This window comes from Plecotus auritus, assembly GCF_963455305.1.
Source record: "Plecotus auritus genome assembly, chromosome: 1".
NCBI classification, from domain to species: domain Eukaryota; kingdom Metazoa; phylum Chordata; class Mammalia; order Chiroptera; family Vespertilionidae; genus Plecotus; species Plecotus auritus.
In genome coordinates, this window is record NC_137770.1 from 49,374,152 (window position 1) to 49,401,743 (window position 27,592).

General features: G+C 50.6%; 1 protein-coding gene across 10 annotated transcripts in view; it reads left to right on the forward strand.

The window, feature by feature from the left end:
* MEGF11 (multiple EGF like domains 11) overlaps window positions 1-27,592 on the forward strand; it is a gene marked incomplete at its 5' end in the record, with an annotated part of 349,005 nt that overhangs the window by 56,177 nt on the left and 265,236 nt on the right. Inside the window, one exon of one of the 10 annotated variants that reach the window (XM_080664627.1) lies at window positions 15,993-16,001. The exons of the other annotated variants lie outside the window; for them this stretch is intronic. Of the gene's footprint in view, window positions 1-15,992; window positions 16,002-27,592 lie in introns of those variants that run through there. 10 annotated transcript variants of the gene reach the window in all.

The following is a 27,592-nucleotide window of genomic DNA, read 5'->3' on the forward strand; positions in this document are numbered from 1 at the left end:
TGACTGTTCTGAAGAGTGGGCCTTCCTCCAGGACAGGGCAGCGAAATAGGTTTTGATGTCTGGCGGTGTAATTGAAGCAGTGACACTGCTCTGGCCCTTCTGAGGCAACCCTCCATCTTACCCCTGGCCTGATGTGGGGGGAGAAAACGATTTTTCCTCTGTCCCTGCAAGTCCAGCCAGGATGTGTCTTTATTCTCCCCCCCCCCCCACCCCGAACCTCTGCCAGGTCCTCTCCAGGCTGCAGTGTTAAAATCTCCCCTGTGACTCCATGTTGTTAGGTTGGCATACAATTGCAGCAGGAGGGACAATAAATAAGCCAATTTATTTTTATCTCACCTGCTTAGTGTTGGGGTCTTTCTCGACTGGAAACAAGTAAATTTATGCAAATGACATGCAAATTAGACCCTTCCTGGATTAATAGACAGGAAATTGAAGCTCTGAGTAGTGCCCAGGGCCTATGAGGGTGTATTGTGAATCTCACTGTGCATTGTGGGGTGGTGAACAGAGCCACCCCAGGGATGATGTGCATGTCCTAAGGTCCAGAGTGGGGTGGGGCTGTCATGTCATCTGGAGTGTTCCTTTGAGGGTCTCACGTGGGCAAGGCTCACTTAGAGACTTTTGTCTGGCATTTTGAAGGCACTTTCTCACCCCTCCTTGCCCATTCTACTGCCCGGGGACCTGGCTTGGTTTGGTCACATACATGTTGGGGGAGGGCTTCTGGAGAGCCCCTGGCTCTCCTTGCTTCTGTTCTCAGTCACAGAGGGCTCATTTCTGCTCTTACCCATCCCCCCAAAAGGGATATGCACATTGCCCCTTCCAGAGCCCGTGAGAAATGCTCCATTGAGTGTCTGCCCAGAACTCCTCCAGTTGCAGAGGAATCCATGTTATATCCATGTCTTCATGTTATATTCTAAGTGGAGGTAGATTAGCAAAAAGGGCCATGACTTGGTTGCATGCTGGACTCGCCCAGAAGACCTTGGGACTCTGGTTTGATTGCTCTGGGAGCACGCATGGGCTGCGGGAATTTTAAGCTTCCTGATGCTTGCAGTGTGCAGCCTGCCAGCTCAGGGTAGAATGGAGATGTAATGCCCGCATCTTCCCCAGTTGCTCCTTGGAGCTATAAGGGGCCCATTCATTGAAAATTGGCTAGGTGCCAGGTGCCTTAGATACCGGTCTCCAGAAACCCTCTTAACAGTCCCATGTGGTAAGTATCATCCCCTCTTCTTGAGGAAACAGGCTTAGGGGGGTGAGGTTTCTTTCCCAAGATCACTCAGAAGGGCAGCAGCAAAGGTGGGAACAGAACCAGTTGATCTGACTGTCCCCTCCCATGTCCTCCTGGAGGCTGGTCCAACAAACAAGGCAAGGAAGGCGGCGGCTGTGGTGGTGGTGGTGGTGGTGGTGGTGGTGGGGGTGGGCAGGGGGAAGGGCCTCCCAGGCCTTTGTGTAGGGGCAGGGCTCCAGGCCTGGTTTTTTGCTTTGTGACCGTGGACCTTAGTGTCTCATGTGTACGATGGGAATAGCAATGTGGGCCTTCTAATGGGTGTGAGGATTAAATAAAAATGAGAAAGCGGGTTGTAAACCATGAAATGTGATACCCACATTAATTACGCTTCTCACTCCCCTTTCTTACTGTTATTTGTGCCAAAGCCCACCTCTCCCTCTGCCCCCAACTCACAGGTATTTTGAAATTTATATTCTCTTGGCCTCGCCTGGCTAGTGCTAGTGCCCGAGGATTCTGCTTAATCCTCTCTGCTCCACAGAACACAAGCGACTGTCTCCCCAGGAGAGCCAGGTGGTAATTAGGTTAAATAATTTAAAAGAGTAACTTTTGATTTTTAAATAATTATAATTTGCATTTGTGCAATTTACTTTTCTTCTCTCCCCATTCCAACCCCCCCCGCCCCCCCCCCCCACTGCCTTCCTTGCCTTCTTTGTTTCTTTATTAACTGGGAAGTTTGGGTTATTTTTCCCCTGGATAACCAAGTTGCTCTTCATGGCAGCTAGCCAGTTTGAGTCTGAATAATCACAGATCGCAAGGCGAGAGCAGGAGGCAAAATCTGACTTAGAAACATCTGAAAGGCAACTTTGCCCGGCCCAGTAATGCCCCTGGGGATTAGGAGGATAGAGAAAAAATGTGCCTGTGATTAACATTTGTGGGTGTTTTTTTTTTTTATTTTGCAAAGGAGCCCACAAGGTGCTTGGTGGAGGCTGGGAGAGCCCAGTGCTCAGTCTGTGCTTGCTGGGGAGCAAAGGGGTAAGGAGCAGGACTAAGTCCTGGGGCACCTTGGCACCTCCCTTGCAGCCTTGGGCTCCCCTTCTGTCCAGTGGATGTTCCAGCACCTTCCTCAGGGCTGAGGCTTCAAGGAGCACATGTGTTTGGAAGGTCTGGCAGGCTCTGGCACGTGCCGATGCTGGCAGCTGTGGGAGCATAACCAACCTGTGAGCCAAGGCCCTTGGTCAGAGATAGAGCTGGAAACCTGGCAAGGTCTTCCCTTCCTCCCTCCCTCCCTCCCTCCCTCCTCCCCTCCCTCCCTCCCTCCCTCCCTCCCTCCCTCCCTCCCTCCCTCCCTCCCTCCTTCCTTCCTTCCTTCCTTCCTTCCTTCCTTCCTTCCTTCCTTCGATTCTAAGTGCTCATCAGTTTTTATAAAACTTTTTATTTGGAAATCATTTCAGACTTACAGGAAAGTAAGGTTCATATTTGACATTCTCTCTCTCTTTCTGGTTCTCAACAGGGAGCAGTTTTGGCCCCACTGGCAATGTCTGGAGACAATTTTGTGACACTTGAGAGTGGGGGGTGGGGGGGTGCTACTTGGCATCTAGTGGGTAGAGACCAGGGTGCTGATAAATATCCTAGGATGCACAGGACAGTCCCCTCTCCCCCCAGCACCAAATTATCCAGCCCCAAATATCCATAGTGCTGAGGTTGAGAAACTCTGCCCTGGGTGTGTTTATCTGAACTGTTTGATAATTGAGACATGGTGCTCCTTTACCCCTAAATATTTCAATGTGAATTTCCTAAAAGCAAGGGCACTCTCTTAGATAACTATAGCTCAGTCATAAAAATGTCATGGAATTGAAATTGGTAGAGGGAGGTTTAGGTTTGATTCTGGCTGGGGGTCCTCAGGGAGTACATGGGACTCTGTAAAGGGCACTGGAATAGGACATGGAGGTGGACAGAAAGGTGGGCTCTGGTCTGTTGAGATCAAGCCCCATGACCCTGGACAATCTTTTATGATTTTCTTCCCTGTGAAAGGGGGCTGACAACTGCTTCACTGCCCCTTGGCCAGGGCTCCAGGGGAGGTGAAGTGAGTAATAGATGGAAGAGGGAGTGCTTTGCACATGAGCTCACAAGGCTGCTGTGATGCCACCAAGCACCTGGGGCCTGCCTGTGGGAATCTGAGATTGGGATGGGCGGGAAGCCGCTCTCCCGGCTGGTCCCTGGGTATGAAACTCAGCTCTGGTCAGTCTCAGGGTTGTTGATGGTCTTCCACCCTTAGAGACAGGCCTGGCACAGCCTCCGAACCACGCACAGCAAGTGGGTGGGCCCCCAGTGGACAATGACTGGGCTTCCATGCATTTGGAAGGAGGAGCAGGGGAGGGGGGAGTGGAAGAAGGCGCTGCAGCACCCAGGTGGCTGAAGACAGAGACCTGCTTGGCCAGACATGTCTTAGATACCACTTTCTTGAGAATGTGTTTCCTTTTTCACTGAAAAGTCCTTTGCAACCTCCATGTTGGAATTGTCCCACAACAACATGTTTTATGGTTTGGAATTGGAAAGAAGAAACAAACACTTATTAACTGCTTTCTGTGTCACAGCACTTTCATCTTGTTTTATTCTTCTTGTACTGTGTGGGATAGATAGTAATTAATGTATTTGTTAGGAGAGGAAATGGGTTCAGAGAGGTTAACGGTCCCAACGTCACACAGCTGGTGGGTGGCAGAGCGAGGATTACAGGGTGGATGGGATTTACTTCAAAGTTATTGCTGCTTTCTGGTTTAAGCCCTGGCTCAGCCATCACCAGCTCTATATCCCTGGGCAAGTTTCTTAACCTCTCTAAGCCCCAGTTTCCTCTTTCACAGGAGGTGATAATCATGCCTGTCCCAGCTGCCAAGGAGGAGAGAAAGCAATAAATAAACTGTCCATCAGTTAACGTTTTGTTATTCGCATGAGGGGAATTCACCTTTGGGTTTCATTTCTCATCCACTGGGTGGAGGCTCAGCATGGTCGTTGGCTTAGCAGGTCAGGACCACTCCGTGACAGACAGCCGGTTCCTGAGTGAGGGAGACGGAAGCGTACGCCCATAACTAGCCAGATGTCACGTGCGTTTTCTTGAGGATGATCTCCCACTGAGGGTAGCTTCCTGTTCTCTAGCCTCCTTTCTGGAAGCCACCTTGGGTGACCTGTAAGCCTTCAGAGAATGATGTCAGCTCTATCCCCACGGAGGTTGATTCTGATGGCTTGTGGCAGAGAAGGGATGCCCACAGCACCAACACCTCTGGGTCTTCAGGAAGCAGCTTGGGAGAGAGAGGCCCACTGGGCAGTCCAGGGACAGAGTGGACAGAGTCCATACTGGCTCCCCAGGTGTCAGCTGCTCCTCCTACAAAAACTCTCGGCTCCAGAGCAATGCCTGGACTTCAGGGACAGCTCACCGTGAATCTCTCTCTGACTTCCAGGAGGTCTATGCTGTGAAATTCCTCCCTCCTGTGTCATCTCAAGCAATGGAGAAGCCTGAGAATTATGGGATGTGTCAGGGAAACCCCTCACGCATGTCCATGTCCAGAGGTCTACCCTTCCTGTCCTCCCAGGTAGATGTTGAGGTGGTCCTCAACACCTGGATAGGATTTGGGAAGAGACATGACCAGGGTACTAATGGGGAGCGGGGAGAGCTATAACAGAGGGAAGAGCAGGAGTGATGGCAGCTCTGGGAGGGTGTAGGGGTGCAGGGGGCAGGGGCTGCTTGGGGTTAGTCTCTCTAGGCCCTCTGGATCTCCAGATGCCTGGCTGTTTGCCCAACCCTTTGAGCTCTGCCTGGCTCTACTTCTGATGAGCTGGTCTATCTGGCGCCTGGCTGCCGACCAGGCATCTGACCCCTGCCCTCTGACCTTTCCTCCCTATGAGGTACCCATTTCTCTTCTGGTGTCTCTACTCCTGACCCATCTCCTCCATATCACCCCCTTTGGAGTGGCCCCTCTGGTTCCAGAGCCTTTAATCTGGGCTGGCAGCTAGTCCTGAGGCTTGGCAGCCTTGCCTGAGGGGACTTTTGTTTAAGTCCATATTGTCCTCTGAAATGTACCACAGTTTGGGATCCAAGCCAGAAAGGAAATAATTCTATCCCAACATAATGGTGTTGAAACTGTGGAAAGAAAAAGGCTCACAAAAGCAAACATGCTGTTTACATTATGCAAAGTTGCTTATAAAGGAAGGTTAAGGATCAGGTGGAATGTAAGGGAGAACTTTCGGATTACCTGCGTTCTTGGGAGACTGTGGTTCGGCTCTTTTCCACAGAACTTGAGTCTGGGTTGTCGATGAGCTGTTGTCCCCAAATCCTAGTCATGTCTTTCCCTAGGGATGGCCAGAGGCCCCTTCGGCCAGTTCACTGAACATTCTTTCAACAGCTGAGTATTTATGGAGATTTATGGAGTACCTCCTGTGGGCCAGGCACTGTGCGAGGTGCTGGCAGAGAGGTAAGCGAGAGAATGGCACCCCTTCCTGGAGCTCCTGGTGCAGGAGAAGAGGCAAGCCTGCATCAAGCACTCACACTGGTCAAGGAATGGTGACAGACCCGAGTCCATGCTCGGAAGGAAAGGAGCACGGTTCTAGGGAAATGTAGAGCAAAGGAGCCTGGGCTGGGCGGTGGTCAGGACAGGCTGTGAGGAAGGGGCACCTGAGCTGGGACTGGAGGCTGTGTAGGAGTTCACCAGGCAAGGGAGGTAGGGCAGCAGGTGGGCATTGGAGACAGAGATCCCCAGGGGGTAGAAAGGGCTTTGGGGGAACTAAAGGAAGTCAGTGTGGCAGGGGTGGAGAGTGAGAGGGGAAGGGTGCTAAGAGGGTTTTTGGGGGAGTAGGTGGGAGGCACCGAAGGCAGGGTGAGCCTTTTGGTCTTAAAAGTGTTTTTTTTTTTAATTTTATTGATTTTTTTTTTAGAGAGAAAGAAGGAGGGAGGGAGGGGGGGAGAGAGAGAAGGAGGTAGGGGGAGAGAGAGAGAAATTGAGTTGTGTGTTCCCCTTATTTATGCGTTCATTGGTTGCCTCCCCTCTGTGCCCTGACAGGGGATCGAACCTGCAACCTTGGTGTTTTGGGGATGACACTCTAACCGACTGAGCTACTCAGCCAGGGCTGGCTTTTGGTGTTTATACACTTTGTCTTGAAGTATTTTAAACTGTTGGGGTTAGGAGATGAATGGATGAGAAGGTGGAAAGGGTGGAATTGGGGCACAGACTCCGAAGCAGACCTGGGGTGAGATGGTGGTCCCTGGGCTAAGGCAGGAGCTCTGGAGGAGACAAGGGGGTGGTTTCAGCCATGGAGAGCATTTTCTAGCTAAAACTGTTCCGCTTCGCTTGAAGTGCAGACAGGGCATCTTTAGTGGGAGGTAGAACACAGGCCCTTGGTGTTTGTTTTCAGTTTGGTTGAGGTATAACTGATGCACAGGAAACTGCGCACATTTGAAATACAGTTTGATGAGTTGACATAGGTATGTACCTAGCAAACCTATCACCATAATCAAGATAGGGAATATATCCATTATCTCCGAAAGTTTCCTTTGTAATCCATTGGTCCTCCAGCCTTAAGTCCAGGCAGCCACGGATCTGCCTTTTGTCATTATGGATTAGTATGCATGTACTAGGAGTTTAGATAAATGGAAGCATCCATTATGATAATGTACTCTTTTTTGTCTGTCTTCTTTCATGCAGCATAATTATTTTGAAATTCATCCATATTGGATATGTAGGCTCTTACTTGGACTTTGCTGCTCATTCTTTATCTTGGGTAAATCTCTTAAGCCCTAGCAGCTCAAAGTGAGGTCCATGGCTCAGCAGCATTTGTATATCCCCCTGCCCCCCAGCGTGTTAGCAATGCGGAACCTCACGCCCCACCCCTGCCCTTGACTCAGAACCCGAATTTTAACAAGATCCCAGGACATTTGCATACACGTCAAAGTTTGAGAAGCCCTGTCTTCAGCAGTCTGGACTTTGGTTTCTTTCCCCCGCCCCCTTGTCTGTGGACTGCAGGCGCAGGGAGCTGAGTGAATTACACTCAGTGAATAGCTTTGTATGGTCTTCCTTTGTGTCTTTTCTCCTTCCCCTAGCCTCACTCTTACTACCCTCCTCCCGACCTCATCCATCCTAACGTGTTTGGAATATGTTCTAAAATATGCATGTATCACTATAAAATATGTAGTGTCTTTCTGTGTATGTGTTTTACATTTACATACATTTTAGTGTGCAGCAAACCTTCCATTCCCAACGTTTCTCCCCGACACCGTGGTTTGGGATATACTTTATTGTTTGAGGTGCATCCAAGCCCATGGTTTCTTACTGATGCTGAGTTCTCTGTAGTGTGTTTTCACCGCTTGTTACTCATCCGTTCCCCTAGTGACGGGCCACGGCACCTGAGGATGTCAACAGCTCCCCCCCTCCGCACTAGCTTCGTAGGTAGGCCGAACACCGTCTCTGTCTGCGTAAAAGCAGTGTCTTTGATTAAATGACCGAGTTGCCTGCAGCTGTGACTCTGGTTGCTTATTTTGCCTGTGGAAAGACCTCATCAAGTTGCAGGCCTCCGGACTGTCAGGCAGAAGATCTGAATGGTTATGTTTTCCTTTGAGTTAAGTTTCTGGCTGACACCGTGGATGGTCTGAAATCCTTTGATAGCCAGAGTCCCTGAGACCTCCTCTTTCTCCCTGAATTCATAAAGTGCCTAACTTCTGCCTTTTTCCCTGTGAATACCAGCTGCTCCAGGGAGCTGAGTGTTGCACCGGTTTGCAGGTCTGTTTAAAATCCCAATTCTGCACACTCCTCAGAAGGTAGTGACAGTTCCCACTTTCCTGTAATCATTTATAGATCAGGTAATGATTTCCCACTTGGCTTAATGACACTTCTGTTCCCGGGAGAGCTGGCCAGCTTGTCAAATACTGCTGATGTTCCCTCTGGAGAGACCAGGTGGATCAAGCATCGCGGCTCTATCCAGTCCTTCTCACCCCTGGTACCTGCAGTAGGTAAAGAGTCACTTCTTCCAAAGGAATCTCAGGACCAGTGAGAGTCTGGGGAGCAAGCTCATGGAGAGGGTGAGGGGGGGGGAGGAATGGCAGGCTCTTATTGCCTTTGGTTCTGAGATCATTGAAAGACATGACTCCCTCCCTTTCTATTTTGCATGTCGACTGTCCTTAGACGGGGGCTGCCTTGCAGAGAGAAGGCTGGGGGACCTTGAGGATAGGGGGGTTCCTCTGTGGCTCAGGGGACTGTCCAGTGACTTTTCAATGGAATTCAGCAACTATTAAGCGAGACTCTCCATGTGTCAGGCTCTGTGCTGGTTTGTGGGACGTAGGGAAGGAGGCCTGGCTGGTTTCCTAGAGGACATTCCTCCAGGAGAACTTCAGTGGAACACTACCTTGTTTGGGGGCAAAAGGGTCAGCATTGGAGGAACCCAGAAGGTGCAAGGTTGGTCCCTTGAAGGGATGAAAGTGGCCCTCTGCTCTTGATTACCTGGGCTGCTGAGCAGCAGCAAGCAGAGACCACACCTCTCCTAGCATCAGCACTAAATAAAAATTTAATGAAGAAAAATGGGTCCATGCCAGTGGTTTCCAAAGGTGATCAGTGGACCTGTGCTAGACTGTGACCAGGTTTTCACAGAGGAGATCAGGAAAATGAGAACAAGGTAGTGAGTTCTTCATGAGGCTAAATGTATACACTATTAAGGACTTTTTCTTTATTCTAAAACTTTCATCCTATGTCCCTGTAGGTGCTCATGCAATTGGGATGATAATCCTATCTAATAAAGAGGGAATATGCAAATTGACCATCACACCCACAGCCACAAGATGGCGGCGCCCAGTCAGTCCCCTCAGCCCCACCAGAGTCCTTTCAGCCCTGTGTATGTGTGTGTGTGTTGGGGGGGGGGGGGCGGTGGAGCGGTGGCAGGTGCACGGTGCAGCTGGACCTGCCCTCAGTCCCCAAGCCGCCCAGGGCCAGCCCGAGGTGCAGGCAAGCCTTGGATGGTGGCTACCCAGCCGCCCAGGGCTGCCCGAGGCTCAGGTAACAAGGGCTGGCTGAGGCTTGTGCTGCTGGCAGTGGCAGCAGCAGAGGTGTGATGGGGGCTCCGCCTTCGCCTGATTGCTGGGTTGCCTCCTGCCCCTGAGGGCTCCCAGACTGTGAGAGGGGGCAGGCTGGGCTGAGGGACCCCCCCTCAAGTGCATGAATTTTCATGCACGGGGCCTCTAGTAGAAGATAAAAGAAGATGAGTGCATAGTCTTTAGATGGCTACATAAAAATTTGGAAAATCTCTGCCAGGCCATCTAATGCACATGTGTGTGCATGTGAGTGTGCACCACTGTGCATAACTTTTACTTGTTTGTGAACCTCCAAAGCCTGAGAACAACACACAACGCTGGAACCAGATGGACTGTGATTATTACTGTTTATGAAATGCTGTAGGAACTTAACTCTTGTTTACATCAATTAGCCCATGGTAAAATTGGTTTTGTTTTACTTATAGTTGCAAAACCTAAACACACCCATTTAAGTGAGGACTTACTGTACCTAATACAGTGTACCAATTTGTGCCTCAGTAATGTTATTTTGTTTCTAATAATAACTGTTTAAGTTACCTTTGAACAAGGAGCAAACTCCAAATATTAGATTGACTTAGTAAACATTTACAGTTTAATGAATATATTCTGTTATAGATCACACTAGAGGCCCGGTGCACGAAATTTGTGCACTGGTAGGGTCCCTAGGCCTGGCCAACGATCAGGGCCAATCAGGGCCTTCTGGCTGCCGGCTAGGGCCTCCCTTCCCCGGCTGCTGGCTGGGGCCTTCCTTCATTCCGCGCCGCCCCCTGGTGGTCCATGCACATCATAGCGAGCAATAGAACTCGTGGTTGAACTCCTGTGGGGAGACTTTGCATATTAGCCTTTTATATATATAGATATGTTAAAATGTAAGCAAGCAGCAGCAGGAGGAGCTGATGAGTGCTCAGCTGAGGGTAATTGAGATTCACGTGGCTATTCCGTTGTGGGCGTGGGGTCCTGGCCAGGTGCCACTGCCACGTGGAGGCTGGAACCAGGGAGCCTCCCCTGTGCCCCGCTCCTCTACTGTATTTAAATGGAGAGTCACAGTGAGATCGTAATTAAATTGTGGCCGTAGAGCTGCTAGACAACTTAACTAGAGGCCTCTCGTGCTACATGCTCCAGAATTTAATTTTCCAAATAAACTCAGTGTGGCTTTGATGCCCAGGGAGGATCAATAGAATGGAAATTGCTTGCAGTTTCCCCTAAAGTGTTACAATGGATTACTGCTCTCACATTTCCCCTCCACACTCCTTTTTTTCTGCCAGAGAGAGTGTGGTATTCATTCTAGGCACATACTGTTTGAGGAAACAGAAAAAAAAAAAAGAATATAAAAGGAAACTATAAGCCATGCTGAGGAGCAAGATGCAATGTGGCCTTGCGGCCTGTGACGTGCATGAGGGCTCCTGGGTGAGGGCTCACCTGAAGGAGAAGAGCATCCCCATCCTTGGGGAGGGTGTGTGCGTGGGGTTCAGGTGCTCTGAGAAGGGACATGGAGGGTCTGCCTCCCATCAGGTCACTGTCCAAAGGAGGCCACTCAAGAAGGTGAGCCACACCTCAGGTCCTGACCAGGGATGCTGCTGCCTGGGACATCGCCACCGGCTGATTTGTTCTGGAATCTTGGGGTACGTTCTCGATCCTTCACATCCTCTCAGATAACCGGGTCAGGGGAGGGTCCTGGCTGATGCTAGTTTGTTTGTTCCCATGGGGCTCAGGTTATAGAAGAAGCCTGCAACCTATAGACTTCCTTGGGTTTTAATCTGAAGTTTTCACCTGTGGAGCTAACTTTACAGGATCAAGTCTCATGTTCGTTTGTTTGTTTTTTAATATATTTTTATTGATTTCAGAGAGGAATGGAGAGGGAGAGAGAGAAACATCAATGATGAGAGAAAATCATTGATTGGCTGCCTCCTGCACACCCCCCACTGGGGATTGAGCCCACAACCTGGGCATGTACCCTGACCAGGAGTCAAATGGTGACCTCCTGGTTCATAGGCCAACACTCAACCACTGAGCTACACTGGCCGGGCAAGTCTCATGTTTTTATTTGTTCTTTGGGGAGATATGAAAGAGCCTGTGCAGTTGGCAGGCAGAAGGGACTCTCCGGATCAAGGTTCCTGGGTCCTGAGACCCCGGCAGTAGGGCTTGGGAAGTTCTTCCTTGGTCTGGGGATGGCAGGCAGGCTGGGACTGGGGGAGGAGGAGGCTGCAGTGCGACGCGGGAGACCTTACCTGGGCATGTTTTTTTTTTTTTTTTTTAAATATATTTTTATTGATATTTTACAGAGAGGAAGGGGGAGGGATAGAGAGCTAGAAACATCGATGAGAGAGAAACATCGATCAGCTGCCTCCTGCACACCCCCCCCTGGGGATATGCCCGCAACCAAGGTACATGCCCTTGACTGGAATCGAACCTGGGACCCTTCAGTCCGCAGGCCGACGCTCTATCCACTGAGCCAAACCGGTTTCGGCCTGGGCATGTTTTGTGTGTAAGACGGTGCTACGCACTGTGCTTTGGGGGAGGGGGCCAGGGGCCAGAATGAATAAGACTCAATCCTTGCCCTCAAGCAGTCTACAGACTAGACAAGGATCCATATGGCTTTAATGCTCAGCAGGGTAACCTGGGTCCAGGAATCTGAAACTGGACTGCGTACAATCTCCTTATTTTGCACTTTGGAAAACTAAGGCGGGAGATTGTGTGTGTGTGTGTGTGTGTGTGTGTGTGTGTGTGTGTGTGTGTGTGTGTTCATGTCCATACCGGGGCACACACTGCTCTGTGTTCCGAGTGCTGTTCTCCTGGCTGGAACAGGCTCAGGAATGTGGCAGCAGAGCAGGCCAGGGTCGCGGAGCCTGGTGCCGAAGCTCCCAGAGCTTGCTGGGTGCTCCTCACCTACTCCCTCCCGTGTGGTACAGGTTCCAGAATCACCAGCCCCTACAGCAGATGCTGGCAATGCCTCCTGGGGCTGACAGACACACCATGTTTTGAGATATCTGGAGAATGAAAATCCTGGAAAATTAATTAGTGGCAATAGACACTGGCTACCCAAAGGCTGCAAAAAATTAACGGGGTTTTGTTTCTTTTTTGTCAAGGAATAAGTTATCAGCATGTGTGTTGATTGATTTCTTGCTAAATTCCTCTCTGTCTTAAAACAACAACAACACTCTGGCAGTTCGGAGTCCCTTGAAGCATTTTAATGAACTCCCTTCCTGAGTCACTTGTTCTTCCATCTCTGTCTCAGGGGTTCTGACTCCCAGACCTGCGAGGGGTTGGTCCTTCTGAAGGGCAGGGCCTGGATGAGGAAGCACAGCACTTGGGGCTGAAAAAATTAAGGAGGTACTGGCTCTTAGAGTTTGCCAGTGCAGGGCTGGCACCTGGGAGCCAGCACCTCCTTAAATTTTTATCCCTAGGTGCCTCACTTACCTCACTCAAGTCCTGGCCTTGCTTTTCTGGCTGCTGTCCACTCCTTCACGTCCCAGGGAGAAGCAAAGGCAACATCTGGGAGTTCAGACACAGAGGCCCACGGATATGAACAAACAGAATTGGGGTCCTCTCAGTGAGCCCAGGTGGAGCCCACCCCTCACAGGTGTTGGTGGGAAGAGCTTCGTGTCCTCCCCTTGGCAGGGATGGGACTGGTAGTTGCTCAGTGCTCCCTTCTCTGGCCTGCTAGGTGCCTGAGGTGTGTCCCATCCTCAGAGCAAAGCCCTCCCAAAGGCCTTTGAATTGAGGACCAGGACAGGCAGGGAGCCCCATGTTGCTTTTTGGAGCTCACGATACTCACAGGGCATCAGTGGAGGTGAAATGGAAAAACAAAAACACAGCTGTTACTAATTTAAAATGTGACATTTCCCTCATCTTACGCCCCTGGAACCGGAGGAGAGGAGTTATTGAATATGTGACATAGGAGGAGAAAGATTACTGTGCATATTAAGCAAGAAGAAGAGTGATTGCTGAATGCATGATGTAAAAGGAGATAGTCACCACAAAATTAAATACAAAAATTCAGTGGAAACTAATTATTGTCTATACATTATAGGCCTGACATATGCTAAGTTTTCTTCTTTTAAAAGCCTCCTGTAATTTCTGGATAACCCATTTAGCTGTCTGGTTCTCACTCCTCCACCCCCACCCCTGCCAGGCTTCTATGCTGCCAGAGACGGGTATTTTATTGGTTTTTAACCCCTTGTGGAGCTTTCCCAGCCATTTATATGAATGATTTCTGGAAAAATGGAGGACTCTAAAAATGATTGCTGGGGTTTTCTGAGCTTCCTCTGGTCACGCCAGCAGAAATATCCCAAATCCTGGGGCCCCACCCGTATTCTCTGGCTCTCCTCTGCCCCCTCCCTATGCGTAGCAACCTGGGAGAATGGGAATTAGCAAGGGACAGATCAAATGAGGAAGGAGAGGTTGGCTAGGGGATGGTCGGTGAACATTGTCATTTCTTGAAACGTAATGTCTGTTAGTAACTTCTTCCAGGTGCTGGATGATCGTTCGCTTGACTGTGTCCTTCTCAGGTTCTGGTGGGTGACCGACGTGTCCATGGCTGTCTCTCAGGCAGACAGGAACCCCCACCAGGGGCCTGGAGAGAGTGGGCTTACTCTGCAGCAGGAAGGACTCAGGGGAGCCAGAGGAAGCACTTGGCAACAACAGAGGCTCGCCTCTAGCCTGGCATGTCCACAAGCACTGTGTGCAGTGATGGAAGTGTCTGTATCTGCTCTGTCCAGGACAGTAGCTGCTCGTCCTGTGTGGCCACTGAGGACATGAAGTGTGACCAGTGTGACTGAGGATTTCAGTTTTAAATTGTATTTAAATTGTACTTGATCTTGATGACCTGAGGTTTAAATAGCCACATGTGGCTACCAGGTTGAACAGTGCGGTTCTAGATAATTCAGGCTCCAAAGAGGATGGCTGGAGAAGGGAGAGGAGGCTGGGGAGGAAGTGTCTGCTGGGGATTGGGGATCTTGACTCCTTTTAGGATGAGGTGGGCCAGATCCTCAGAGCAACCTCTTCCAACAGTGAGACAGGCCCAGGGGTGGGGCTGGGCTGGGCTGGGTTTCCTCCTTGCGGCTCTGTTGAAGGAAGGGCACTATGGGGTTCTGGTTGTCTGGAGTGCAGTACCAACCAGGGTTTTAGGCCATTGCTCTTCCTTTTCCCCAGAAAACTGCAGTCACACCCCTTAGAGCACTAAGACTCATCTGATCCAACCCTCCTTTTACAGAAGAGGCCTGGATGGGTAGTGGCAGCCTTGGGTAGAGATCCAGGCCTTTCAATCCCCTGCCCACGGGTTTACTCAAACACTGGGGCCAGTTTCCTCCTGGTTTAGCCCTGGGTCCAGGCTTTATTCCCCTCTTGGAAGGGGTGGGGCAGGGCAGTTCCCTGAGGGCTATAACAGAGGAACCCTCCCCCCCTCCCCCCCCCCCCACCTCCCTCAGCCCCTTTCCAATTCCTGGCCTCATGCTGACCTTTGGGGAACCTTTTTGGGTGATTGCTTGATCCATCTCAAGGTGGCTGTGGAAATGGAATTTGCTGATGACTTGGATTCAGGCCAGGTGAATGTGGACTTGGCAGTTTCCTTGGGTTCCCACTCCTGTGGAAGAGAATGATGTGCCAAGAACAGACCACAAAGCCCTGACGGATCACCAAGTGTCTGGAAGCCCAGGGAGAGGATCGAGTCTCAGGGAAAGTGTGTGCGGGCATGTGCACCAGTGGCTCAGGCCAAGGGAGAGCACACGGTCAGCCCCTTCTAGGGCTGTTCTGGAGGAGAGGCCCCTGGCTGCAGAAGGGAATACTGACTTAATCTGCTGTGATGGGCTGCTGATTTGTGGCACACCTTTTGCAGTGCCAGTGCTCCCGTGAGTCTTGGCGAAAAGGTGGGTTGGACCCTTCCTGTGCCACTCGCAGGGCTTAGAGTTGTCCCTCTGGACCTCACTGGTCACCTTGGGGGCAGGGAAGAAGGCAGGAGGAAGGAGGAGCCAGTCATTCATCCTCAGCTTTGTAGATTTTATTTCGGAACACACTTAGTTGTAGTTGGCTGTTTACATCCCCTGCTAGACTAACTCTAGTGCCCAGTCTAGTCCCTGGCCCATAGGAGAAGCTGGAATAGAAATTTATTGACTAAATAATCATCTTTTGTAATGAAAGACTTATTTAAAAAGACAGGCTTTTTGGTGGAAATTTAAACCTCTAATCTGTTGATTTGGTTGAGGTTTGATTATGATAGAAGGTGGCCTGGGCTCAGCATTTTCGCTGAAAGGTGCACTGTTGCCTGAGGGGCAGATATAAAGACTAGAAGGAAAGTGTCTCAAACCACAGAGCAGTCCAGAGCGGGTGTCCCAACATCAGGAAGGTGCTGAGGAGGCTAGGATTACCCTGGAGTTGATGTTACCATCTCTGGCAGGGGCAGGTCTATGAGCCCCCCTGGCACCATTGTTCATGGCGTGGCCCCAATAAAGAGATGTGTTCTATGGTTAGGCAGGGGCAGGGAAAGAACACAGGAAGTCAGGTGGCATCATCTTATTAGACAGAAGACGAGCTCTGGAGCCAGCCCTGCCATAAGCTCATTGTGTGACCCACAGTAAGCGCTGGTCCTCTCTGAGCCTCACTTTCCTCGTTGGTAAATGAGGTGTATTTTTCAGTTTCTAATAGGGTTCCAGCAGGAAACGAGGCGCACTCACGTTGGGCAATTTGAGGAGAGGTGAACGAAGGGACTTGTGCAGCACGTGGGTGAGTGACAGTGCGTCTGTTTCCAGCCTCACCCTGAAGGGGCGAGGAAGGCAGAGAAGAGGGAAGGAGCTGGGACCTTCAGGACACAGCCAGTCCCAGGTGGCCCTGCAGGGAGGGGGTCCGTCTAATAAACACATGACCTCACTTTCGTCCCTCCCATTTGCTGCTGGGGCTCCTCATTGGTTGAACGCCACCAGAGGCAGCTACTGGGAGGCCCACTGACAGGCAGTCCAGCCCCTGAGGGAATGGCCCAAGTGACCTTCCTGCCCTAGGATGGACTCTCAGAGGGCGGTGGGGTGGGGGAGAGACACTTATTGATTCCTGCTTGATGTCTTGGGTCTATGCACTTGCCAGACAGTGGCTCCCCTGCCAGCCTAGACAAAGGTGGCCGTCATTCTCCTGCTGAGCCAACTCCTGACGCAGCCTGGTGCTGGAGGAGGCGCCGGGCCGCCATGGCCAGCCACCACTGCCATCCGTCACTCTGCCAGCCTGAGAAGTAATGATAGATTAGTGCACATTAGGCCTCCCATCCTGCAGGCCTACAAGCCGGGGCTTTACCAATCAGTGCAGGGCGAAGCCGTGTGAGGTGAGGGGGGCTCTGCACAGGGCGCTGGAGGCGCAGGGAGTTAATAAGCACTTGGAGACGGCAGGGATATTGAACTCATCCCTTAAATCAATTCTTAACCAAGAAGGATGAGGGAATGAAATTTTGGACAATTAGTGGGCAATGATGACCTTGTGAAGGGAGCTGTTGACAAAGGGTGTGGAGGTGGGAGGGGGAGACGTCCAGTGGGGGCATTGGAAGGAAGAGAGAATGGTGGTGAATCCACAGGGAGTGACCCCGCCCCACATTGGATTGGGGAGCCCAGTGGAGGCAGTCTCAGTGTGGGTTAAAAGAGAGTTGGTAGAGAGAGTGAGGGGAGACTTGAACAGGTGACTCAGAACCCAGCACTGGCCCCCTCCTCCTACCTTGCCATCCCCTTCTCTAGGGACCCCACCCCAGGGACAGAGCACATGGCAGTGTAGGGTTAGGGTCCCTGCATCCTGGACAGAACCCAACCTCATTTCCGGTGAGGGACCTCCAGTCCTCTCCATCTCACCATCCGCATCAGCTCTGTTCTTCCAGGAGCAAGACTAGGGGCCGAGGCCGGGGCCTTGCCTCACCTTGGTGGAAGTCCTGCCTTCCTCCCTGCTCTGGCTTTTCCACTCTTCTCCTCTTCAGCCTCTTCTTCAGCCAAGCGGGCATCTGTTTTGGGGAGTCTGGCAGAAACATTGGTTGCCCTCCCTCCCTCCCTCCCTCCCTCCCTTCCTCCCTCCAGGTGGTCACCGAGACTCCAGCAGCAGCCACGCAACACTAGGGGCTTTCGCTGTGAAGGCTTCTTCAGCGGCTTCCTCGAGGCAGAGCCTGAGACAAGGATTCCGAACACGTGGTTTATTCTTGGGGAGCTCTCAGAAAGAACCCGAGAAGGGGGAGGGAGACAGGGCGGGGAAGGGGAAGGAGACAAGCAAGGGCGTGGCTTCAGGGAAAGCCTAGCCTTGGCCTGTCCCATGGGGGCAGGCTCTGGAGCCTGAACCAGAACTCAGAGTGATTCCCAGATGGGAGAGAGCCAGCCTTTTGTATTACTCGGTCATGGACTGAGAGCAGTCAGGACAGGGAATTTATGACCTGGACAGGGGGCTTGGTTACCGAGGGCAGTTCTCGGCAGGTGGGAGAGGGGAGGGGAGCAGTGAGCCTTTACAGCCCACCCTCACAGCAGGTGGGCAGGGGCACCAGAGTGGCCACCTCAAAGGCTTTTCAAAGCCCCTGTGGCCACCGCTTTAATTCTATAGGGATGATAATCACTGGAACGTTCACAAGCTACACGCAGGGGTGGGCAAACTTTTTGACTGGAGGGCCACAATGGGTTCTTAAACTGGACCTGAGGGCCGGAACAAAAGCATGAATGGAGTGTTTGTGTGAACTAATATAAATTCAAAGTAAAGGAGCAGAGGGGAATAGAACAGCTGGATCCAGCCTGCGGGCCGTAGTTTGCCCAAGGCTGAGCTACAGGATACTTTCAAAGGTTATCCCATCACTCAACCCACTTTGCAAGAAAGGTTTGATCTGCATTTTATAGGCAGGAAGCTGAAGCCCAAAGATACCCCTTCTGGTAGTCGAGGAGACTGGGACCTGCACCACCAGGGTCCCTGTGTTGGTTGTCCACCATCGAGGCTTTCCCTGTTAGAGGCTCTGCTCTCTCTCTCTCTCTCTCTTTTTTTTTTTTTTTAAATAAATCTTTATTCAGATTATTACAATTGTTTCTCCTTTTTTCCCCCATAGCTCCCCTCCACCCGGTTCCCACCACACCTTCTGCCCTTACCTCCCCGCACTGTCCTCATCCATAGGTGTATGATTTTTGTCCAGTCTCTTCCCCCACCCCCCATACCACTTTCCCCCTGAGAGTTATCAGTCCACTCCCTTTCTATGCCCCTGATTCTATTATATTCACCAGATTATTCTGTTCCTCAGGTTTTTAATTCACTTGATTTTTATGTTCACTTGTTGATAGATATGTATTTGTTGTATGTATTTTATCTTTACTTTTTTCTTCTTCCTCTTCTTTAAGAATACCTTTCAGCATTTCATATAATACTGGTTTGGTGGTGATGAACTCCTTTAGCTTTTTCTTATCTGTGAAGCTCTTTATCTGACCTTCAATTCTGAATGATAGCTTTGCTGGGTAGAGTAATCTTGGTTGTAGGTTCTTGCTATTCATCACATTGAAAATTTCTTTCCACTCCCGTCTGGCCTGCATAGTTTCTGTTGAGAAATCAGCTGACAGTCGTATGGGTGCTCCCTTGTAGGTAACTAACTGTTTTTCTCTTGCTGCTTTTAAGATTCTCTCTTTGTCTTTTGCTCTTGGCATTTTAATTATGATGTGTCTTGGTGTGGTCCTCTTTGGATTCCTTTTTTGGGGGGTTCTGTGCGCTTCCTGGACTTTTAAGTCTATTTCTTTCACCAGGTGGGGGAAGTTTTTGGTCATTATTTCTTCAAATAGGTTTTCAATATCTTGCTCTCTCTCTTCTTCTGGCACCCCCATAATTCTGATATTGGTATGCTTGAAGTTGTCCCAGAGTCTTCTTACACTATCTTCAACTTTTTGGATTTTTTTTTTTTTGCTTTTTCGGTTGAGTGTTTTTTGATTCTTTGTATTTCAACTCTTTGACTTGATTCTTGTGTTCCTCTAGTCTGTTTTTGGGTCTCTGTATAATATTTTTTATTTCAGTCAGTGTATGTTTAATTTCTAGTTGGTCCTTTTTCATATCTTCAAGGGTCTCGTTATATTTATCGGCCTTTTCTAGGATATTCTTGAAAAGCCTTATAACCATGGTTTTGAATTCTATATCCAGTCATTTGTTTTCCTCCATTTCTTTCGTTTGTGATCTGTTTCTTTGACGCCACATTTTCACTGCTTCCCTGAGTTGGTAGGGTAAATTTGTGTGCTAGGTTTCCTATATGGCCCAGTGGGTCGGCCTCCCCAGTTAACCTGAGGTGGACACTCTTGGTGCACCCCTTTGTGGACTGTGTGTACAGCCTTATTGTAGTTAAGTCTTGATTGTTGTTGGTATCACTGGGAGGACTTGACCTCCAGGCCAGTTGGCTGTAAGGATCAGCTGCGTCTATGCTGGGAGAAGTTCGGTGCTGGAGACAGCCTTATAGGATTAGACTTGCCAAATTGCAATAGCCTCTGTGCTCGGCTTGGATGGGGTGGAGTCTCAGGGCGAAGCAGACAGTCTTGGCTTCCCGGCAGCCTTGCCCTTGCGCGCACGCGCAGATCTCTGCCTTCCCCGGCTCCCGAGTCTCCGCCCGAGAGTCCAGACTCCCCCCACAAGAGCGTGGGTCCCCAGGGGCTCGCCTGGAACTGGGGTTCAGTGCAGTCAGAACTGGGGCTCAGTGCAGTCAGGAGCCTCTGACTCCCTTCCACTAGGGAAAGCCTGTGGCAACCTCCGCAGCTTTTGTGCGCACTGGCACGCGCGTTCCTTCAGACCTCTGCCTTCCCGGCTCCCGAGTCTCCACCCGAGAGTCCAGACTCCCCACCCCCACCCCCCCGTAAGAGCATGGGTCCCCAGGGGCTTGCCCGGAACTGGGGTTCAGTGCAGTCAGAACTGGGGTTCAGTGCAGTCGGGGGCTTCCTTCCCCCTTCCGCCAGAGAAAGTCAGCCAGGCTCTCAGCCGCCCTTCCTCTCTGTGCGCACAAAGACCCTTTGCCGTACCTCCAATTCTCTGTGAGCTTTTCTCTTTCCTTCTAGTTGTAGAATTTTCACTCAGCCAGGTTTCCTGTGGTTCTGGATGGTGTCCATTCTGTCTTTTAGTTGTAGTTTTGAAATTGTTGTGCAAGGCAGCAGTTTAGGTGCTTAGCTATGCCGCCATCTTGGTTTCTCTCGAGGCTCTGCTCTCTTAATGGGAGGAAGAAATGCCCCTAAGTAGAGCATGTTGTTAGTGTCTTGTGCAGACTTCCTTCCTCCCCACTCCACCCCACCCACCACCTTCTTAGCCAGTCTCCTCTGCAAAATGCAGGAGGCTTTCCTCTTCTGAACAAGACACCCTTCCCCAAGGCTGAGAGGAAGGAGCCATCTCCCTACCATTCCTCCATCTGCCCCATCTCTCCCTATGGCCCACCCCAGTTCCTCACTTAAGCCCTAGTTATTATTATTGTGATTAGAGGGGGAAGGCCAGTGCATCATTAATGCAACATTCTAGGTAGTAGGAAATGATTAAAAGGAGCCACACTTAATTTAAAATGAGTAGTTGGATTTTTTTTTTGGCAGATAGTTACTCTTAGTAAATTATATCTGACAACCCCAAATAAATTGTGCCCAAGATTTATGCTTTCTGTGGACTTGTGGAGCTCAGCTGCTGAGATGGCAGGGCAAAGGGAACCTTGAGAAGGACCGGCTAATTGCAAAAAGTGTGAGTGTGTGTGTGTGTGTGTGTGTGTGTGTGTGTGAGAGAGAGACTGACCTGGGTGGTCAGATGCTGCCCATCTGACCCTGTCTGCCTGTGGGTGGGAAGGCACAGGACAGCCCTGCCAGAGTCTCACCCGGTGATACAGTGTCTGGATGGAGCTATTCTGGCCTAGGATGCCTTAAACACAAAAATGAAACAACACGGGGCAAGGAAGCCTTAGATAAGGAACCAAGGACGTGGCATCTTTGAAAGTTTTCCCAAAGGAGATGTCAGTGTCCATTGAAAGCACCAGAATTTACTTTAGCTATTATTATGGATGAATAATTATGGGCAAGCCAGCAAGTACTGTGGGTTCACCGCAGGTTAATTGGGAATAATGGGTTTCATTCCAAACCATGAGAAATGATATTTCAGAGAGAGAGAGAGAGAGAGAGAGAGAGAGAGAGAGAGAGAGAGCCTTTGCTCACCCTCACTGAGTGTGAGGCCTGCCCTCTCCTGGTCTGGCCAAGCCTCTGGAGTCCACCCAAGGTCTGGGTCCTTGTTGCACAGGGTGAGGGTGGTGGATGATGAGAGGATGGGGAGAAAACCAGAGAGATCCGGTGGCTTATTTGCATCACTTCCCTTTCCTGAAATCGGGGTGGGCAGCCTGGTGTGCAGTCATTTAGCAAATGTTTCTTGAGTGCCTGCAGTGGGCACGGCACCATGCAAGGTGCTGGGGCCCGGGGACCTCCACGCGAGTGCACGGTGTGAGCCAGAGGGCCTGAGCGATGGAGGCAGGCACTAAGCAGACCAGTGCAGTCCAATAGATATACAGTGCCAGCCACATATGTAATCAAAAATTTCCTAGTGGCCTGATGAAAAAGGCAGGAAGAACAGGTGACACTAATTTTAACAATAAATCTTATTTAACCCAGTACATCTAAAGTATCATCATCTCAACATGCAATATAAAAATTCGCATTTTATACTTACAGCACACCTCAATTCATACTAGTTGAATTTCGAATACTCAGCAGTATGTGTGGCCAGTGGCTAGTGTGGCTAGTGTATTGGATGGTGCAGGATGAGATCATCATTAATTGGATACACACTCACAACATGCTGAGTGCTGCAAAGGCTCACAAGTCCAGCAGGCAGGCCTAACCATCGGGCAGGGGCTGGAGGGGTTAGAAATAACCGTTTGAGCTGCAGTCTGAGGGGCAGGCAGCAGATACCAAGTGAGGGGGGTGAAGGGAAAAGCATTCCAGGCAGAGGGAACTGCATGTACAAAGACCATGTGGGGGAGAGCAAGGGGGAGAACAGTGGAGGCGGGGCGGCCAGGGTAGGCAAGAGCTTGCAGGGCCTTATAGGCAACCTGAGGATTTTGGCCTTATAGTCAGAAGGGAGCTGGAGAGGAGTTGTGAGCAGGGAGTGACAGAGGATCAGATCTTTATTTTCTGTAGCTCACTGTGGCTGCTGGGAGGAACCTGGCTCAGGGGATGCAGGAGGCCCATCAGGCAGCCATTGCAGCATGCTGCTTGCTGAGGGGGACTTCAAAGGGTGAGAGGCTGCATCCCCAGAGACAAGGCCAGCCATGGCCTGTCAGAGCTGTGGCCAACTCCTCTCCCCATCCTGGGAGACAGGCTGAGAAGTACCATGTTTGGAGCAGATCACTGCACCTTGTCCTGCCTGGAGGTTAAGGCTCCAGATGGGTATTTCAGCTTCACTTCCTGGCTCTGCAGCATCAGAAAGATCTCTCTCCCTTCAGGGTCCTTCTTTAGCTGTAAAAATGAAGTGGGAGAAGAGTGTGTGCATCAGGGGTCTCTGAAACTTCATGGCCATAGGATAAGGTCCCTCTCTGGGTTGTCTGGGGGCACAACCTCCTGTGTTCTGGCTGGCCCGGGACTTGGGCAGGTTTTTCTCTCCCTAGCCCGTCATCCTGGAGCTGTTTGCCCCTGTCAAGGTGCCCAGCTCCACTGTGGCTCTGCCCACTGGAGCTGTGTGGGTGTGAAAGCCAGAGCTGGCGCAGTGAGGCAGCATCCATGTGAGGAGAGAGGATGGCCCTTAGGCCTCTGCATTGGGTGCAGCCACAGGGGCTGTGACCACGCTCAGTGTGTCCAAGGGATGGAGGAGAGAAAGGCAGGGAATCGGAAAGACACTCCTGAGGAGCATTTTGTCGCCTCTGCTGTGTTCTCTGCCTGCTGCTATAAGAGTCTACAACCTCGTTCGTTAACATTCATTCCGCAGATACTCATCCAGGGTTGCTCTGTGCCAGTTGACATTCCAGACGCTAGAGCTGCTGGGTGAGTGTGGACAGGGTCAGGAAAAGCACCTCAGAGGAGAAGACTTGAGTGATGAGAAGGAGACGGACATGGGGAGTTCTGGGGAAAGAGCTTTCCAGGCAGAAAGGACCGCATATGCAAAGGCCCTGAGCCGGGAACGAGCCTGGTTTGCTGGAGGAACAGACAGAAGGTGCATCAGGCTGGAGCAAAGAGAACAAGGAGGGGTTGGTGTGAGTTGAAGCCAGAGAGATGGTCAGGAGCTGTATCCTGGATGGTCTCCTAGGCCTAGTAAGGAATTTGTATTTTATTCTGATTGTGAAGGGAAGACACCAGAGGAGCAATGTGATCTGATTTGTGTTTTTAGACACTCGCCCTGGCTGCTGGGTAGAGAGGAGACTGAATGGGGGAGGTTGGGAAGCTTCTGCAGGAGAGAGATGCTGGTGTGTGGATCAGCTGGTGTCCTCCCCAAGGTGGCAAACCCTGGGGCAAGGGAGGACCAAGTTCCACTGCGTTGATGTTGAGTTTGAGAAACCTGTTAACCATCCAAAGAAAGATGTCAAGCAGGCAGTTGGTATGGATCTGGAGCTCAGGGGCGAGAGCCTGCTGCTATGAATCTGGGTGCCGTCACTGTACTGATGGTGTTTAAAGCTGAGCTAGGCGAGATCACTCAGGGAGCAGATATATGGAGAGCTTGGGGGACTTTATGACACCAGAGCAGTTTTGCTGAGGGCCCTGTCCTGTGGCCTCCCCTCCCCCCAGCCCTTCTTTTTGGTTATTGTTCTCAGCAGCGAGGGCCCAAATTCTTGAAAAATTATGACTTTTCTGAGAATATTGTTTCTAAAGTGCTGTGAGGGGAGGCCAGGGTGTTGCCCTAGTTTGAGGATGAGCCCGTGCACACTCAGAGGGCGGTCAGCTCTCCCGGAGCCTCCCAGCAGCTGGAGATGGGGGTCTGTCAGGAAAGCTTGCCTGTACTCTGTTGTTGCTCCTCCTACCCCCAGACCCTCTCCCTGGTGGGCACAGCTGTTGGCAGCTGCAGTCACCTTCCTGGGCTGGCAAACAGATGGCCCCGGCTTTCTGGGACAGTTCCAGTTTCAAGGGTTCTCTCTGGTTGTCAGCCAAAAGCACTGCTTTTTAGTCCAGAAACTGTGGAGCACCTACGCATGGCTGTGCATCCTGTCGGCTCTTGCAGGTTCTGTGTCAGAAAGGTGTGGCCCCTAGAAAGGCAGATGGTCACAGGCTGGTGAAGAACTGGGACTGGGTCTGAATGGACTCTGAAAGGGTCATCTATAGAAGTTGCCCTCTATCCACACTCCACAAAGCCCACAGGAGACATCCCAGCAGGACAGGAATTAATGCCCCCATTGTACAGGCTCAGAGAAGCAGTGCACTGGCCCAGGGCCCTCAGCAAGTCAGAGATGAAGCTAGAAGGTGAACCCAGGTCCCCGACTCTAGGTTCAGTGTTCTCTCCACCACTCCATCCTCAGGAAGGAAGGCCTCTGACGTAGGTCCAGCGGGACTGCCGCGCACAGCCGTCTAGGCTGTGACCACACACGTCGTTTGACATTGGCAATGATATGAAAGGCGCCTGCAGAGTTGTGCAGCACAGCGACTCTGAGTCCAGGGCAGTCCGGCCCCTCTCTGCTCTCCGACGCAGTCCTTGTGGTAACAGAAGATGCAGGAGGGGTGTCCACTCCCAGCCTCCAGAAGAGGCATGATGGCTCCACCTTGGTGCTTTCAGCCGTGTTCAGGCCACACTGGGTCCCTTACCCCAGCCAACAGCCCTGCTCTTGGCGTGCGGTTCTTTCTCATGTGCTCACTCAGCACCATTTGCTTAGAGACAGGACTGGAGGGAGGTGGGTTTGGGGGCTCTGATGGGAGATGAGGAAACTGAAGGCTACGTTTAGGGCTGTTTCCGCCTCACTGTCCCCCACCCGCCACATGCATCCCTGGAATTAAACCATGGTATACGCAGCTCTTAAATATGACAGATTTGCTCGTCCTGTGCAGGAGGGAGAATTTATAGGTGAGAAGCCAGCAGACTGATCTTCACTCTGCTCCAGTGGTCAGACTGTGGCTGATTGATGCCCCGGGCACCCCACAGGCTGGATGGCGCCTTTTTATAGGCTCTGCCCGCCTTCCCATAACTAAGGAGGGAGGCTGTAAATTATCAGGGGCAGCAGAGCAATCCTCTATTAGGACAGCCACCTTTAGTCCCTGGCAGGTACCTCTCACCAGTTCCACGTCTCATTGTCAAGGCAGCTGTGGGCTGAAGGGACATGCCCAGGACAGGGAGCCAGGGGATCTGGCCAGCTCAGAAGCTCCCGGAGAGAAGGGGCGTCTAAAGTCACCTGGTCCAAGTGTTCAGCTCATGCACCGCCTCTGCTGACGGGAACTCACTACCTACCAGCCCATCTTTGGAGAGTTCCTCCACGTTGGTTCACAAGCTCTTTCTTCTCTCACGCTGGAATCCTTCTTCCTAGTGTTTCCATCTTATTTCTCTTCCTTGGGGCCAAACAAAAGGAACCTTAAAGATAGAGTGATGGCTGTGTTGGACTTTCCTGCTAGCTTCAGAACCCAGCTCATTTCATTCTCTCTACAATGAGCAAATCGACTTTATCACTAAACATGTTCTAGTGGCTTGGTATTAAAGCAGGACAGAACAAGCCTGGATGGGTGGGCAGGCCCTTTAGATTTCCTCCTCCCTCCCCTGCTACCCAACACGAGGTGACAGTTACTGTAAAGGAAGGTGACTGCCGGCCCTGGCATTCATGCCTCAATGTCCTTTTTTTCTAGCCTTTGTCACATTTAGTGTTATTCAAACTTTAGAGTGTATAAGCATTATGTTACAGGGCTCCATATACCCACGTGCGTATGAATCTTCATGGGTGATTTAAGAGATTGCAAGGGCAATTTTGACTATGCAATGTTTTCTTTACTTGATAACTTTTGAACTTAACCTCCACCCACAAAGCGATTTGATCATGTTTCTTTTCTTTTTTAAAATTTTATTTTCTTTAAAAAATACTTTCTTTTCTTTCCTATTGAGGCATGATCTACAAGCAGCAAAGTGCGTAAATCTTAAATGTACAACGCAATGAATTTTTACACATGGATAGATAATTCTGGGTGGCGCCCACCAGGTCAAGATATAGAACGTTTTTATCACCCTGGGTGGTTACTCATGCTCCTTCCAGTCAATACCCTCTCGCCTCCCAGAGGGGACTCTCACGTTTGCTTTTATTGCCGCACACTGGCCTTGCCTGTCCTGGAGCTCCGTGTAAACAGTCACACCGTCAGCATCTGGGTCTGTCTTCTTGAGCTCAGCTTAGTGCCACGTTGCTGGGTGTGGCAGCAGTTCCTTGTGCAATGCTGCATCGCATTCATGAAGCCACACAACCCCACACCATTTAAAGGCAGTGATTATGGGCATTCCCTCTCTCTTTTTTCAAGTCTAAAATTTTTTGTGTGATAAAGTAAATATATGTTACTTCATCTTATTCAAGGATCTTCTGAGCTGTACTCTAGATGTTTTTCCAAGCCAGTGAGAAATAAGGTGAAGGGCTGGGGGCAAGCCCTGCAGCCGAATGGCCCAGCCTACCTCCCGGAAGGCATGCTCTCCCCATCAGCATGCACAGGCTGCCCTTCCCTCTGCCTGGCTCACTCTCACCTCCTTCAAATCCGTGCTCAGATATCACCTGTTCAGTGAGGTCTTTCAGACCATTCTTTTTAAAGCTGTACCCCCTCTCCCAGCCCGGGCATTCCATGCCCCCCTTTTTTTGCTTTATGTTTCACCATAGCACTTGTCACCGTATAACATATACATCTTTTATGTATTTATTTTCTCAATCACCGCTGTCTTTTCCTCCCCGCTGGAATACAGGTGCCTCGAGGGCAGGAGTGTGTCCTTTTGGTGGCCAGGACAGTGCCTAATATGTAGTAGAAACTCACAAATACTTGTGGAATGAATAAATGAATTACGTTAGTAATTGTATTTCTATCTTGCCCACATGGCTATGTTAGTACAGCATTCAGTTGAAAGTTGAATGCTGAACCCCCACACCAATTAGAGTGTTTTAAGCAAATAGAGATATTTACTTCTCCCATAGAAAGATATATGGAGGTTGGGTATCTGATGCTGGCAGAGTGGTTCCATAGTGTCATTGAAGACCTAGGCTGTTACCTTCTTCGACTCTGCATCTTTTGCATGTTGGCTGTGTCTCATGGTTACAAAGTGGCTGCTACCCCCTCAGGTATCACCTCCATGTTCCAGGCAGGAAGTGGGAAGAGAGGGAGAGCTTTTCTTCAGGAGGCTTTGCCCTTTTATTTAGGAAAGCAAGCTCTCTAAAGCTGAGTTCCTGATTCAGTTTATTACCAGGGCAGTGA